Source organism: Habropoda laboriosa, unplaced genomic scaffold (genome assembly GCF_001263275.1).
Source record: "Habropoda laboriosa isolate 0110345459 unplaced genomic scaffold, ASM126327v1 scaffold28, whole genome shotgun sequence".
NCBI classification, from domain to species: domain Eukaryota; kingdom Metazoa; phylum Arthropoda; class Insecta; order Hymenoptera; family Apidae; genus Habropoda; species Habropoda laboriosa.
In genome coordinates, this window is record NW_017100174.1 from 2,672,401 (window position 1) to 2,689,351 (window position 16,951).

The following is a 16,951-nucleotide window of genomic DNA, read 5'->3' on the forward strand; positions in this document are numbered from 1 at the left end:
GTTACATCGATGTCTCGCCTAAAACTAACTTATTAGAGAAGAACGAGAAAACGAGAAAATACGAAAAAAAAAAAACAAGTAACGAAAAGACACGATTTTTTCACCCCTGTTGCACCATGAGAAGCAACGTTACACTGCATTTACTAAACGACACACACACATGCATACACAGACACGTACCGAACATTCCGTGACGAAAGGACGCAGAGGCGAGCGGACGAATTCGCGAATGCTCAATTTTGATCGCGCGCAATCAATTAAAATATAGAGAAAAAACTAAAAAAATGAAAAAAAAAAAAAGAATTTAAAGAAAAAATGGACTGATGAGACACAGAAGGCTGAATCGTTTTCCCTTTGAACCGTGGACGGCTGTGGATTGGGTCACCACGGTGAATTCGTTTCTTCCATAAAATCGCCACCCCTCGTTCGAGTCGCCGCTGCTTTCTCTTTCTTTCCTTTCCCTCCACGTTTTCATCATCCAAGACTGACAAGCCCTTATCCTCGTTTTATGCTTTTTCACGTGTCTCAGCGTTCACGTGCACCCAGTATGCACGCACACACAAACACACACACGTGCTCATCGTACGCACGCACGTACACGCAATCGCACTTATTATTGTAAAAACGCAAAAACAAGGAGAAAATGGGGAGAAAATTGAACGAGAAGAGAAATGGAAAAGTATGAGAGACGACGATATGTATTTATCGAGTGCTGATTCGACAAACCTCGCGATTAGAAGAGAAAAAACGAATACTAATACCACGAAACGGTACCAAATATCTATCTATTGTATATTTAAATACTCCACAGAGTCTTCTAGGGGATTCTGCTTCTAACGTAAGTCCGATTTCCAACTTTCGAGGTATATACATATATACGGTGTAAGGAAACGGACTCGAGCCGACGACCGGAGGTCGACTTCGAAGACTGCTCGAGGTGTGTCATAGTAGTGCTATTATCGATCGAACAACGCGTAGCATCCGTACGTAGGCTCCGCGAGGAGCAGGCCTAACTGTTGTAGTTGTCGAATCGTAAGTGATAATCGAGAGAGAATGTGTGTGATCGCCGGTTATACGAACGTGTTCGAGAAGTAGACGACAAACGACGGAGGGGAGATATTGAAAGGAAGCGTGCAGAAACGTGAAGAAGAAATTTGTCGCGGTACCATTGAAGAGGAAGAGAAGAGAAAATAGCAATCGTCTGTACACAACTAAGCGTAGATTGCTCCGCAGCGAAACCAAAGATATTGCATGCATGTACATAAAGCACGCGAGATTATTAATCGAGCGAGAAAACACGGGCGATATTAATTCTCGATATTAGTCTGGAGAGCGGAGAGAAAACGAGCAAGATGGAAACGTCGATATTATCCATCTTGCAGTGATATACATTTATGTGTGTATATCATGAGGAGAGGAGATGATATTTAGTAGGTTGACGAGTGGAACACGAGAAACTGCCAAATAAACTACACCACCATTTAACGCGTGGCTATACGCACACTTTGTATTTATCACGTTTACAATAGCAGATAGCTCTATTCGTATAAAGAATGCATAATTGAAAGCGTTGAACGGGGTGAACGAGGTCCGTGATCACAGTCATTTTTCACCGTTCGAGTACAAGTTAGGGACGCGTCTATAACTCCGTGTGCATTTCTCGCGGAAGGGAACGCGAACTGTTTAGTAGCGCAGCTATCGTAGAATCGTAGAATTTCGAGGTAGAGAGCAGCAGCATGCTTCCTCGATGTGTGTGGCGATAGAAAATTCGAGGAGAGATCCGGAGGGATGTTCGTGTGGTAAAAACGTAATTGAAGAATTAGAGGGAGTTAGGATCGATGTGTAACGATCGATCCGCGAGGGGTTGTTCTTCGTGTTGGCTTTTGATGATTCGTGGTTAGCATTGGGTCCTCGGAGAGCGTGTCTGTTCGACGTGAGTTGGAAAAGTGTGACGAATGAATGTTGCAGATTGGTCGATTGCATAATGCACGAATGATACGGTTTGATAATTGGAGGGACAAATAGGTGTTTCGACACTATGGCACTATTGTTATTCGACAATGAAAGCGTCAACGAAGATGGTCTTTTTTTTTTCCTTGCAGTGCCGCGTGAAGAATGACGACGAATTGCCGCTAGTCGATGAAAATCGGTGTAGTTACTACGTTTAGGCGAGTGCAATATCTAGTAGACGAGAATTCGATGCTGCGTAGTAGTTGGTAGTCGCGCTAATCGATCCATAGAGATGTGTAGCTCGACCAAAGTTTCGACGTTTCATTGGGTAGAACGTGTGTGTTAACCTACGTGTTTCGAACATTTTCACGAATCATCATCCTCGAGAAGCGTACCAAAAAAAAAAAAAAAAAAAGAAATGTCCCCTTTCGTAGATACATTTGTACTTTCGTAAAGTTTCCGTTTTGCTTCTCATTTGCATGCCAGAGAGAGAGAGAGAGACTTCTCTCGCTCCGCCATTCATCGCTCGAACATTTCACACTATGGACCGCTCAAAAGTTCGATACTGTATTTGCCAACGAAACGATTTTTTCGAGAAACCACTTTATCGCACATTCGTTAGATCCTAAGAACAACTACCACACTACAATGCGACAAACAGATGATAAAAGAAAGAAAAAGAAGACAGACACATTCCAATACAGCTTTCTTACTGTACACGAATCGTTCAAATTTCCCGACAGAAAGGAAACATTACTCGAGCACAGGACTCGCGACACGAAAAACAAAAAAAAAAAAACAGCAACCATTTCGTCCATCAACGAACAATACACAAGTTGCAACCGATGCAATCTCGAAAGTGCCAACAATGGAGCCCCATTTTATACACTCGCGCCTCCGTTACGATCGCAATCTCACGATCCAGAGGTTAAAGGATCGATGGAGGTCGGTTTCAGACGAAGATGAATCCGACGAAACGCGTTGCGTTCGATTTAGGTGTACATACATACATCGAACAACTTGGTAGCTATCTTTTTCCTTCTTTTTTGTTATATATACACACACGAACAGACACACACACACACTGTACATTTATTAATTTAACCGCGTTTAATAAAGAGGGACCGTCTTGATTCGTTCACCACGAATACGATAAATAACAATAGATAGTCGCACGAGTGTAACATTTAATTTCCTTGTTGCGCAAACGAGGACGGACCGGCAATCTCCTACGAAAGAGGCATCTATCATAGCGTTAACTTCTAAGTATTTATATAAATATATATATATATAAAAAGGTAACAATTAAACGTTAGCCGTATACACTATTATTTGACTATACGATATATAGATCGAGCGGTATCGAGATGGGTTTTTAACGAGACTCAGACATGCCAATCGCGCGGAGAAACTCATTCACGGACCAAGCGAAGATGAAACGAGAGAAAACGGAGGGAAAAAAGGATTGGCAAGAGAGTGAGAGGGAGAATGATAGTGAGAAAGAAAGAGAGAGAGAGAGAGAGAGAGAGAGAGGAGGAAATAAGCAGTAAACTATATAGTATTCCATTGAGAAAAAAAATTGTTAGGGGCAGCTGTTGAGTCGGTGAACATTTCACTCCTCTTCGTCTCTTTCTCTCTCGTGAAAACGAGGGAGACTTCGTCGTCGTCGATCCGAGGATCGACGAAAAGCAGGCGTTTCCAGGTGTACATAGGTGTATGGTGAACAAAGAAAGCAGAAAAAAAAAAAAGGTTAGAGCGTGTGCTGTAGCGATCACCGTGAATCAGTTCAGTGCAACGATACCAAAGATACAGTCGAAGCAACACTTCCTAATTGTACATTAGACAACTATGTGTGATTAAACTGACATGCTGATTATTCATTTGGATTTTTGTCTGTGTTGTGTTCCACCTCGCGTGGAATAAGAACATTCACCGCTTTCAGATCATCAGCGATTGTTTCGCAGATTGTATCGTTCGAAGTTTCCAGATGGAGGAGAGATAACGGCGGTGTCAGGATTTTCACGAGGATCATAGTACAACTGGAGATATCGCACTGTCGCTGAAGAAACGTTGGGACGTTTTTGTGCTTTTTTTTTTCTTTCTCGACGTTCGATCGAAGGTGTTGAAATCTTCGATTTTATTATCATAAAGCACAACGACTCCTCGTTGCCAAGGACGATCGAGAATATTTTCTACGTATGTAGGAACAATGCTGATATACGATGGTTTTTTATAGTCAGCAATTATCAGAACGCAGACCACCGGGTATATTTACTCGCAGAGCACAGATAACGTAATCTTTACAACACTCGTTGCTGTTTTGTAAATACACCGAGTTTCTCACTCGTTGGTGCATCTCCCTCTCTATCGTCGCGTACGACACTTTGTCTGATTGAACAACTATCGTCGCAATAATCATTTGTCAGAAGGAGAACACTGGATTCGTCGTATCTTGCGGAAGAATATTTAGCGCGGTTGTGGACAGCCTGGATCACATCTGGAAGCTTCGAACGGTGTACAAGGTGGTCCGTTGAAAGCAGACCGCTTTACTAGTTTCTGTTGAATCGAGATCGTAGAATAACAATGTTTTTGAGAGATATTAAGGCGGTAGTTAGATGTAGAGCATTTTCTCTTCTCGCTTTTCCAATTCCGTTCTTCGAACACGTACATCTTCCTTCGTACACTCCCATTTGCAAGCATTAGGACACTTTTTCGATGTGAATTAAATGAAATAGTCGTTGAAAACTTATTGAGATCCAAAAGAAAATTATTTAGTCTGGAACGTCCAAGTATGAGGATTAATATTGCAACTAGATAATTCATATTCATTCGTAACTCCATTTATAAGTTTAGAAAAGAAGCAGTAATTAAATTTTGTTTTTCTTTTTTCTTGCACTTCCTTCCCTAATTTTGGTAAATTGACATTTTCTGGGTAAGTGTAACAGGAGGACTTTTCTTGCAAAAGTAGACAACTATTAATCGATATTAGTAGGACTAATTAATTAGTTTCTAGCACTATGCGGAAACATTAAAAGCGAGTAACTTTAAAATTAACAACATGCTGAAAGTCGGTAATAAATTCGGTTGTTCTACTAATAAGTTTGAGGTTTCGAAGAAAGGTTTTAAGATCGAGAAATGTTATTTAAATCGTCTAATACCTTCTACGCAAACATAACAAGTGTCCTAACGTTTATAAAAGACAGTGTACATGCCGGGTGACCGAAAGAAATATCGACCAATTTCCCAAAGAAAAGAAAAAGTAAAGCGAACGAAAACGATTTGAGCGAGTTGAAAGCACTTCGTCGCGAAAAAATGGCACCGTCCGTTCGATGAACTTCCGAAGAAGATCTCGCGAAATCCTCTTAACGCTCGGCGGGTAACTGAAGAATTATTGTACCAAAGAAATTGTTCGATTTTCTCACGGTTCGCCGATTTTCACATTTTCCACACTTTCGGGCGCTCTCACCGGTGCAAAAACGCTCGCATTTTTCGTTCCGCCGTGTCGTCGAATGTGTCGCGTGTGCGCGCGTCTCAGCGGAGTTTCGAGCGGAATCGCGCTGATTACGCGGGCGAGAACGCGAAAGTCATTAACGGTGCCGCTTATCTCTGAAATCGCGTCAATTTGCGAGGTGAATCCGCGTACGATTCGCCTACGGCTTAGAGGTTTTGACGCGCGCCGCGAGAAAAAGCGCGAATCTCTCTCGTTAGCGTCCCCTCGCCCCCTTTACCTCTCTTCCCGCAAGATTCCTGTTAATTATGCGAATGCCGTGGTGCTTCGAAATTATCATGCCCGCGAACATTATTTTTCTCGCCGGTTATCTCGGATCGCGTAAATATACGGATTAATCGATCGTTTCAAACCGAACGGGAGCTGCTTAGATTTTGTCGCGGCAAGTATTTGCGCATTTATAGTTCGTAAAGTGAATTTATATATTGTACATACGTACTCGTAGCCGTTGAACGGGAGTTTTTAGTCAATTACGTGGATATTTTCGAAATGGATTTTTTAGAATTTATCGACAGGTAGAAACTGTTTTTCGAGATTTTATCACGAATTTTTCGGACACACTGTGTATCGTACAATTGTAACGAAGTTTCTGCAATTCCGTTTACACAGACGAAACTGTTGTGCGTGTTGTTTCATAGACACGCTGGATACAATTTACTACGTTCATAGTCTTCCTTTGCATTTTTCACTTGGAACTCGTAGAGATAAGTTTTTCATAGATCAGAGAAAGAATGGGAAAAAAGAATTGTAACCACTACTGCGTCTTTCACAAATGTCTAGAACCTAGAGGGAGGTCCTTTAAACTGAAAACTTTGCGATTAAGCTACAGTAACTACGTGAACTGATTCCGGTGGATGCGTTTTCTATCTTTCCTAGGATACTTGTCTATAGTTGTCACACTAAACAAAATTCACGTTCGAACGAACTTCTCTTTCTCTTTACACACACGCACGCACGCTGTAATAATTCGTCGATATTTTCTTCACACGATGAAGGAGAACGGAAGAAAAATGAAAGCGTATTCGATAATGTGTACATGCTCGTACGCGAAATTATGCAAATGATCGCTTTTGAAACGTGACCGTGCTCGCTGCTGCATCGAATCATCGAAAGAAGCGTGGAACAATCGGTGTTCGTTGAATGTTCGATTGTTGTACGCTTTTTCTCAAGTTCAACGACTGCGGCGACACTTTCCGACACTTCTGAAAATCTTCTTAACTTGTCAATGCGTCGGAACAAGCACGCAATTCTCTTCGTCCTCTTCGTGGCGTTATTCGTTAGCAAGATGAGCGTTTCAAATGAAAATTCTACGAAATTTGATAGAACTTTCCGTTGACGAATTGTCGAGGAGATTATTAATTACAGATTCGTATCACTAAAATCAACGATGCACGAGTCTTTACTAGTAGAATCAACGGTGCATCGATCACTATCGATAAGATTAACGATTCACCGATCGCTGATAATAGAATTCCCGCTGCATCGATCATTATTGGCGAAATCTGTGGCGTATCGATCATCACTGGTGGAATTAACGATCGAAGGAGCTAATTGTTCTTCGAATGATGCATGCTCGAACGTCGAGGTTCTTTTACTTTTCAATTGACAATTTAATTCAAGCTGTTGCTCCCGAAGTAACAGTATTTTATCGCGAAATAACGATATTTCATCGCGAAATATTTCGCGAAATGTAATATTTAATAAATAATACCGTTATTTCGCGATGGAAAATTGATCTAAACGAAGACTGCACTTGCAACGAGTAACGGTGCGATATTAGAAAGGCGAGATCTCGCCGCCATTTTCCCCGGTGCACTTCGCGTGGTCGTTGTTCTAGAAGCTTTCGATGGTATTGTACTCTTGTAGGCGGCTCTATACGTTTCCCAGAGAAGACTTTCATCTTGCAAGTCGCGTTTTCGACGAAAAACGCTGAAATTGAAGTGAAGATTTCGAACGATGTACATAGAGACAGTTTGATCGGGAGTGTGTAAAATAAAGGTGTAGAAGTTTAGACGTGTGTTACGGTATAATTACGAAGCAAGTCAGACGTGAGAAGAAGAAAAGAGAAAGAAAAAGGAAACGAAAGGTTGTCGAATTGGGACGATCGTGTTCGATCGTTCGATCTTCTTAAGCGCTCTTGGCTCTCTTTTTTGCGTCGATGTTTCTCTCTCTCCTAGTCGTTACGATTTCTTCTATCTTTAACTTCGATTAGTACTCTTCTTCTTCTTCTCTACGAGAGATTCGATCTTTACTTTTGCACGGGATATATTCGCGCCGCGTTGACTGCCTCTTGTCCTGTCGTATCAATTGATGCGAAACTAGCCGTGTTAGACGATCGACGTAATCGTAAGGGACGTTAGAAAGAGAAAAGGAAAGAAAATGAGCGAAGAAGAAACGCGTTACGACGCAAGATGGGATATATAGACGGACGTGTAGGATAAAAATCGACGACGTAGTTTTTAATTATAGAGAAGAGATATGGCCGTCAACGCGACCACGATATATAATATTAATGCACAAGGTGTTTATCAGATAACAGTTGTAGATAATGCGAGAAAGCGAAGGAAGAGAAAAAATTCGCCACGCGGTTGCAATAATTTCTCGTCGAAGCGACACTTTTTAACGTTCTTTCGAAATTTTTCAAAATTATCTATCGAAGTTAGTTCCAACGTATTATCAAAGATATACGTATATTTTTCATCGGTGAAACACGCGATTGTACGAACTTTTTTCCAAATTTTGCTCACCCCGTGTACCTTTAGTCTTCAGCATTTTCGAAGAAACGCTTCGTTGCTTTTTCCTTCGGTAGACAATTAAGGAGTACCGGCGAAGAATCGATCGGGAAAGGATCGATCCCACGGCGCGTGGCCAGCGTTCCCCTAATTACCTCAATGAAATCGATTGTAAAACGATTGGTCCTCGCTACTTCGTAAACTGTGCTGTACGTTTAACTCTAGTTACCGATTCGAACCCAGCAGAAATCGCGGCTCCGTTTATAGCGTGCACCTCTAAATTCAACGATACTTCTTCTTTCTCTGTATTGTGTCTATATTATATAACCGCTCTGTGTAATTGTTCACAACGTCACGCAACAACAAAGCAAAGAAAAGAAAAAAAAAAAAAGGAAGCCAACATTCAGATTTCAATTTTCATTCACCCACATCTATATATACTGTATATGTGCTGTACGTCGACGGACGAGAGCCACTTTCGCGCGCTCGATGGTTCTCTCCGCGGTGTAGACGGGGAGGAAGAGGAATATCGAACGAGTTACACGAATTTTTACGAATTTTAGAAAAACTCCGGCATAGCGATTCTCGAAAAAAAAAAAAAAGAAAGAAAAAGCGAAAGGCAGCTATGTACGACTATGTGTTCTGGTCCAGCTATTCGGCACGAATCCTTTTTCTCCCTGTACTGCACACACACACATGTGCGTGTTCTACGGTTGTCGATTTCGAAACAATGCAGCCATCGAGCGAGGCGAACGAATTATTTCGGAGACGTTACCATCAATTTTCCCACACCGCGTTTTCCCTCCCCCACCTTCCCCCGTGAAACGAAACAGAATAGTGAAAAAAAAAAAAAATGGAAAAGAGGAAAAATTGCAAAAATAAAAGACAAGTAAAATATGGGACAGCGCTTGATCGTCGTGCAATTCGAGAGGTGACTCGTAGTGATAATAAAAGGGACAAAATGTATTCGCTGATGAATCGCGCGTCACGAGATTATCATACTTCGTCGAAGCGGTTTTTCTTTGTTTTTTTCTTTTTTCTTCTTTTCGTGGTTTTCTCTCTTGGAGAAATGTCGTCGTTGCCCCTGAGGTGAGAATTTTGAGGGGAGATGATTTGTTTTCTTTCTTTCTGTTTTTCGGTGGTTCTCTCTCTCGTTAGGTATCGCGCGGATCGGAGAAGAGGTGCGAAGAACGCGTCGACGAGGAGTGGTTAATTAATCGTGGCGCGCGAAGACTGTGCAAAAGAACGTACAAATTGAAGAAAAGAGTGAAGAAGGGTAGTGGTGAATGATCAGTGTCTTTTGAAATCAAAAGAGTACGTGTACGAAGCTATTTGCCGAGAATGCCATAATATAAACGCGCTATTTTGTACCGAGCAGCCTGATTAGACGCAAAAACTTCCTACGTTCTTGGACACATTATATTTATTATTGTTCATGTTTATTAGAATGATATATATATGAGACAGAGATTATTCCCTGGATATCTATAACGCCTTGAAGGAATAAAAACGGATAATTTACGGGAAGAACGGTGTGTGTTTTTATTCCAATCCCTGTTAGTTCCATTTTGTGTTAGATGTTAGATTACGTTTGCGTTGTTTGAATTAAAATTATATTTTAATTACTTCGTTATTTTAAAATCTTCAATTTCTGGAATTCTTCGAGCATTTAGAGATTTTTTAAAATTTACTTCTATTTGAATTTCAAGAAAAGAAAACAGAAAATATTTCTGATACTAGATTATGTTTGAATTACTGAAATTTAAATTATGTTTTAATTACTATGAAAATTTTAAGGCTGAAGTGTTTCGAAAGCAAAAATCTTCAATTTCTGGAATTCTTCGAACATTTAGAGATTTTTTAAATTTTACTTCCATTTGAATTTCAAAAATCGAAAACGAAAAATATTTCTGATACTAGATTATGTTAAAATTACCGAGATTTTAATTACTATGAAAATTTTGAGGTTGAAATGTTTCGAAAGCAAAAATCTTGATTTCCTAGAGTACTTGGAACATCCACAAATTTTTAAAATTTTACTTTCATTTGAATGAAGAAAGAAGAAAAATAAGAAAGTATAAATAAATCAACGATTTCCGAGAAAATACAGGATCCGTATCAATTTTATCTCGTTAATAACGCGAATTACACGAGAGCGCGTATTTTTAGATGAATCACAATTTCAGAGAATTCATTCATTACAACGTCGTCGCGTAGCAGTGAAAAATGCAATCAGCCAGATTGTTGAATCAAACGACGATAACAAAACCCGGTTATTCGTGGCGAATCAAGCCGCAGGTTTACATAAAACGGGGCAGAACGAAAGAACGATTTAAATGCTCTTTAATTCGAGAAGCTCGATGCTCGCCGAACAGAGACAGAGAACCATCGCCGGAGCAAAGTTTTGGTTTCAAACAACGATGGTTCTTGAGCAAACGATTTTGCGTGTTATTTCAATTCTTCGGGAAATACTGGTTAAAATCTTTTCCCTAATTACCGATTCACGTGCATACGTTTACCTTCGCCTCGAATAATTTCCTTTCTTTTGCTTCGTATCGATTTGAAAATGATAAAAAGAGTTAATTCAGAATTCTCAGAAACTGTACATATTTTCATAGACGTTCTATCGTCTCCTCGAGAAATTTTTAGGTATGAAATTTACGCTAAATTTTTAGCTAAAGGAATTTTCAGAAATATGAAAAATTTATTCAATAAAGTTACTCGGAGATTAGAACATTTCGTATTGATTTCGTAAGATTTCCATTCTTCGTTAATTTTTTTAGACAGAAATAGAACTTTCCAAAATAAACTACTCAGAGACTAAAATATTTCGTATATTTCAAAATTTTAATAAAACCACGAGTAAACGAAGATTTCCGTTCTTCCTTAATTCTTGTTAGCCAAAAAAAAATATTCCAAAATACGAACACTTAGAAATATAAATTGTAGTAAAAGCGGAATTAGACGAAGATTTGCGTTAGCCATAAGCTACTTTTGCTTTCAACCATTTACACCTCTTACAGTCGTTCTTTCCACAAAATTGCAACGTTAAAAGCGTTAAAGTCACCTGCAGAATTTCAAAAAATTCCCGAAAATAATTCGAACGTTCGAAGATGCCCAAATATCTAAGCTAAAGGAAAGGTAAACGTTCTACTCGCTTCTCCGTTGCATCGAGAGCAACGAAGAAACACCGCGAAACCAAGCGAAGTTAGAAAGACAGAAAGTTGTTCGTGCCGGCGTGAAATTAGCATTGTTAGTTGCGGTCGAATCGATATCTTTGCACTTTGTACAATTTCTTCGGTGGTGTTCCAGGCTGATGGTTGCACGGTGGCCGCAAGGTAAGCATCCGGTCCGCTAAAGATGCTAATTAACCAAGTTTCAGTTTTAACCAAGTTTTTCGATTAGCCGGTAAATTGTTATACGATGCAGCCGGGGCTGGTTCGTTATTATCTTCCCAAACAAACCCCGGAATCGTACACGGTGAAACGCGGCAAAATAATGGAAAGCTCGCAGCAAGTTTCGTCGTTAAAATTGCCGGCCGCCGATTGTTACCCCGCCATTTTCTCCCCCTCTTCTTCTCCTTCTTTGAATACTCGAGAATGTCTGGAAGATCGTTGCAAAACGATAACGCGGTTGTTTTCTTTGGTATTTCGCGAGTAAAGTGTGGACAGGAGTTCGGAAAATATTCGTGAAAGGAGAATCTTGAATGGTGGATTATGTAGTTGCATTTCACTGGAAGGATCCACTACGTTTGTAGATTTATCTTGTAACGTGTGGCGACCGCCACGGGGGGGCCACGCACTTAGGCCTGGCGACTCTTGGCCCTCGAGGCGAAGAATTTCTGAGTTTCCGAGTTTCTTCGTCCTCGAGGACAAGAGTATCGCCTCGGCAATGCAGGCCCGCGCCCTCACTTCCTGGGACTTTCCCAGGGAAAAGGGGCTACTTAAGGGAGCCCTTTTGTCGTAGACATTCTCTGCACGCGCATCACATAGTACATTTGAGATTAGTTTAAGCATTACGTTTAAACAAATGTATTTTTGTTACCCACTTGGCGAGTAATCATTTGCACCACGTCACTTCCAAAAACGTCAGGTAGCACGAGTGATACAAGGCTGAATAATTAAGGAAAGATCCAGATTGAAAGTGTGAAAAAAATCGATTTCCTGGGCTGTCAAATTGGGCAAAAACTGTTTCTTTTTTATATATCGATGGAACTTCCTTCTGTTTTTAATAGTAATTAAATATGCAACATGGTTAGTAGAGAAATTTGCATAAACCAGGTTACGTCTTGATCTAAATCCAACATAAGTATATACAAATAATCAGAGTCACTTCTAGAAAACAAGAATAATAATAATGATAAGACTTAGAATTTCCGTTTCTCTTTTATACGACAAATTATTCCGTTGACTATTGTTTCATGAAACTTCGAAGTAACTTACGTTGAAGTCAACATTCCCTTTTACAGATTCGTGAACCAATGCTACCCCTAATTCTTCTTAACCCTTTCAGCACTAAAATGTGCGTGTATACGTTGTATATTTATTAAGATAAAGCATACGCCGAGCTGAATAATTTGTCACTGTTTATTTACATATTTAGACATTTTTATGATAATCATAGCACATGTAACAAATCCTCAGTACTACTGAACAAAGACAACTGTTCTTAAATAAGAAAGAATATGTAGAGGGAGTTCCCCTAGCGTCAGACGCTTAAGGTTTTTCTTAAATAAATCTCTTTACCTGTGCACTCGCGACTGAAACGCGTAGAAAACTTATTTTCGTTCCTTTTATCTCCTCTATGGGATACGCGGAATAACGGCTCGGTAGCGCTTCAATTATTACAGATATAGCTAATGTCCGATGTTAGGTGGCGTCCGGCGTTAAGGGAACTCCCCCTATCGATACTACCCACAATTGACATCAAAGGAATAAGTGTATTTAACGAGATGAGGTGCACAGTGAACAATTTTTCCCAACTTTGCCAGGCCCAGCGCGCTCGGTGGGGGCGACTCATCCCTTTGGGTTTTTCCCTGGGCCTGTTCGCGTAGGGGTGGACAGGGATCGGCAGGACGAGACCCTCGAAGGATACTTTCGACGCTCAGATAACGCGAATATAGACTTTGAATAACATATACTATTGTAAGAACGTAGACACGTTCAATTAATTTCACGCCCACCCTACTGCGAGTCAGAGTACTTTCTGACAATTACATATATATATATGTTAGGTTCATAGCGCTGAAGGGGTTAATCCTCCCCGATTCTCGAAACAACGACGAGTCGCTGCAAGCAAGAACACCACGAGCGACAGACAACAGAGGAAAGGGAGCAGAATCGTAGAAAACCATTCCTCCTGTGCATGTAAAACGTCGATATGATTGATGGACCGTCTCTACGCAATGACGTGCCCAAGAACAAATTGGATAGTTGGTCGGGAAAGGGGAGGCCCTCGAGAAGCGGCGAAAAGACGGGTGGTGTGGAAGGAAGGAAGGAAGGCGAGACGATTTGTCGAAGGAATACGGCTGTCGACAGGCCACGGCGTACGGGAACATTCTGTCGTGGAAAGTCGGTGATTTTACCGTTGCCGGGCACGTCGTCGTCATCCCCATGCTCGTGGATCCTGGATTTCCCGGATTCTCTCCTCTATTTTTTTCCTCTCTCTCTCTCTCCTTCGCGATTCGTTCTATCCCCAGATCTGAGGGCGTCGCGTCATTGTTTACACGCACCTGTATGTACGTACATATATAACGGTGTCACGCACACACCACGCCCTCGTTTATTTCTTTTGTTCCGCGTCGCAGCGAGGGGTTCCAGCTCCCGAAGCAGGGCCAGAGCCTTGCCTGGTTTCGACAATCGAGCGGACGTGCCAGATCGGAACGATAAACGCGTGATACGCGGTGAAACGCGGACCTCTCTGCCTCTGAAAGAGGTCAAGGGAATCGGGGGAAAGAAAAATAGATACCAACCACGAGTCTCTCGTTTTGTGGACCGCCTCCTTTGAACTGGACGAACGGGGATTGTTACGCAATGGCAATTTTGTGGACGTTTGTGTAGATTAAGGAGAAATGTGGACGATGTTGTTTGGGTAATTGTCGTTCCAAGGTTGTGTAATTAGGGTTGCTATTTATAAAGTCGGTAATCTAGAATAGAGAGAATTGAAATTCTGGACTTTTCTGCCTTCTACTTTTTAGATTAGTTGCGATATCTCAAGATGAAAAGTTCTTTCTTATGGTTGCGTTTAGACTGTTTCTGATGCGTTTGATGAGAACGCGACACTTGAATCGCTCCTGGAGGAAGAAGTGCGTTGCGATTTAGTATATTAGCAGAGGTGCGTCTGACGTGTGCCAGATCACCGCACGTAACGTGATAACACGGATGGTCGGTGGGGGCTAACGGTTTGGACAAGAAGAACATCGGAAAACCAGGATCACTATAGAAAATACCCCCGAACGCCTTAAAAATTAGGACAAATCCGGGGACACCCGGACGAATGGCAACTTTATGTGCAAAAGACACTCCAGGTGCTTCGAGGGACATTTGAAAATTACTCAATGTCAGAAAATTGAGGAGTATTAAAAAAATTCGCGAAGATTCAGGATCACCTGGGAGACATTCGATATCGTGTCTCGTAAAAATATTGTTTATCACATTTAGAAGAACTCTTGAAAACTCTTGCTTCTATAAATAACGGACACGAACTCCAGAAAACTGTTGCTCCTGTAAATAATGATTTATAAAACTTGAATAACTCTCCCATTCGATATTTCAACATTTCTCTACTATTGTTCTAATCGCACGTTAAACAATCCCAAAGAAACCCTTCAAGAACCCATACCAATTTCTCCCCCCGTCTAAATCCATTTTCTCACGCTAATCATTTCGAAATTTGGGAAATCCGGCAGGATGGTTAGACGAAAACCAATTAAGCCAAACATCTCCCTTGTGTACGCGCAATAGAGGAACGACCAATCACGGCTACGGCCATTAGCGGTGATCGAAGACGGTCCCTGGAAGGGAAGTCGAAGAGCGAACGAGGCGTCGAACGGCGAATTAATTAACGCATTCGCCGCGGCCGTTTCTCTCAATGGAGCGTAAGGGTCATTACGAATGGGTTGTATATCAATCTGCGTGTGGCAAGGCGTAATATACGCGGGCGTAGGTTAAAACGAATGGTCGCCTCGGCGATGGCGCGAGCCTCGATACGTTATCTGGCCTGAAAGAGAGAGAGAGGGGCTGGGCGTTTCCGTGGACCCAGGTCAACGCGAGGGGGATATATCCAGGAGGTCAGATAAATTTGGCCCGGATTACGCGGCCGTCACTTTCATATTCATTGAAATACTTCACCCGAACGACCAGCCGTATTTTTCTATCGGTCGACCTGGGAGGACTTTGTACCGCTGTCTTCCTCTTGCCCACACGTTGGATGGCTCGGCTAGCCTCTCCTTCCTTTTCCACGAATTCCGCGATAAGGGGTCGTGGAAGCTTTCTATACGAGCGATCCTGCGGAGTGATACCGAGAATGGCGATCGGAGGGAAAATGCGAGGGAACGGTGGAATTTTTTGGGTAGGGAAATTAGAAGTGGTAGGTAATTGTGGAAGATTCTGTATGGAGAGAAAGGATAACGAGTAACTTGTGGCAAAAGGTGAATTACAAATTGTGAATGTTAAATTTACAATTTTTTTGCAAAGGATGAGTTACAAATTGTGAATATTAAATTTGCAATTTTTTTGCAAAAGATGAGTTACAAATTGGGAATATTAAATTTGCAATTTTTTTGCAAAGGATGAGTTACAAATTGTGAATATTAAATTTGCAATTTTTTTGCAAAAGATGAGTTACAAATTGGGAATATTAAATTTGCAATTTTTTTGCAAAGGATGAGTTACAAATTGTGAATATTAAATTTGCAATTTTTTTGCAAAAGATGAATTACAAATTGTGAATATTAAATTTGCAATTTTTTTGTAAGAGATGAATTACAATTTGTGAATATTAAATTTGCAATTTTTTTGCAAAAGATGAATTACAAATTGTGAATATTAAATTTGCTATCTTTTTTTTAATGTTAGGAAACGTGAAAAGTAGATAAAACGAATTACGAGAAAAAGGATAACAGTATTAACGCGTTAATTGCCAAGGAAATTTTACGACTTGTCCATGGTACTGGAATGAAGTTTTCGTTGCACCTACCACCCAGATTATAGTAAAACATTCAATAAAATTATTAAATTGAACTGTATTAACCTGCTCCATGTATTTATCTTCATCACGATAGATCCTGATACGCGTATGCAACGTGTATCTAATAAAAAATATCGATGCCAATTTGCATCTCAATATTAAGAATATCGAACATTTTGCAATTACCATTAGCTTGATTAAAGTACTTTTACTAATCACCTCTGACCTTTTCGACATTCTTCAATCTAAATTAGATAGTTGAAACAGGAACAAAGAGGAATAATAAGAGATGAACTTAAACTCGAAGAAGAATGATAATAACACGACGTTTCATTCAAATCAGCTTGCACTTATTGCATTTTCCGGTAATTACTATTACACACGTCTACGGAGAGCAGTTCCCTACGTGTTCAACGCGTGAACGTTCCGGAACGGAAAAGGTTGATCGGCGACCACCACGTAGATAGGCCTATTAAGTTGTCTTTATATGCCTAGAGCATCCTGCAATGATACGTGTCCTGTTTTCCTACTGCAGGGCCAAAGTATCCCTATAGAAACGTCTGTTTATCTCACT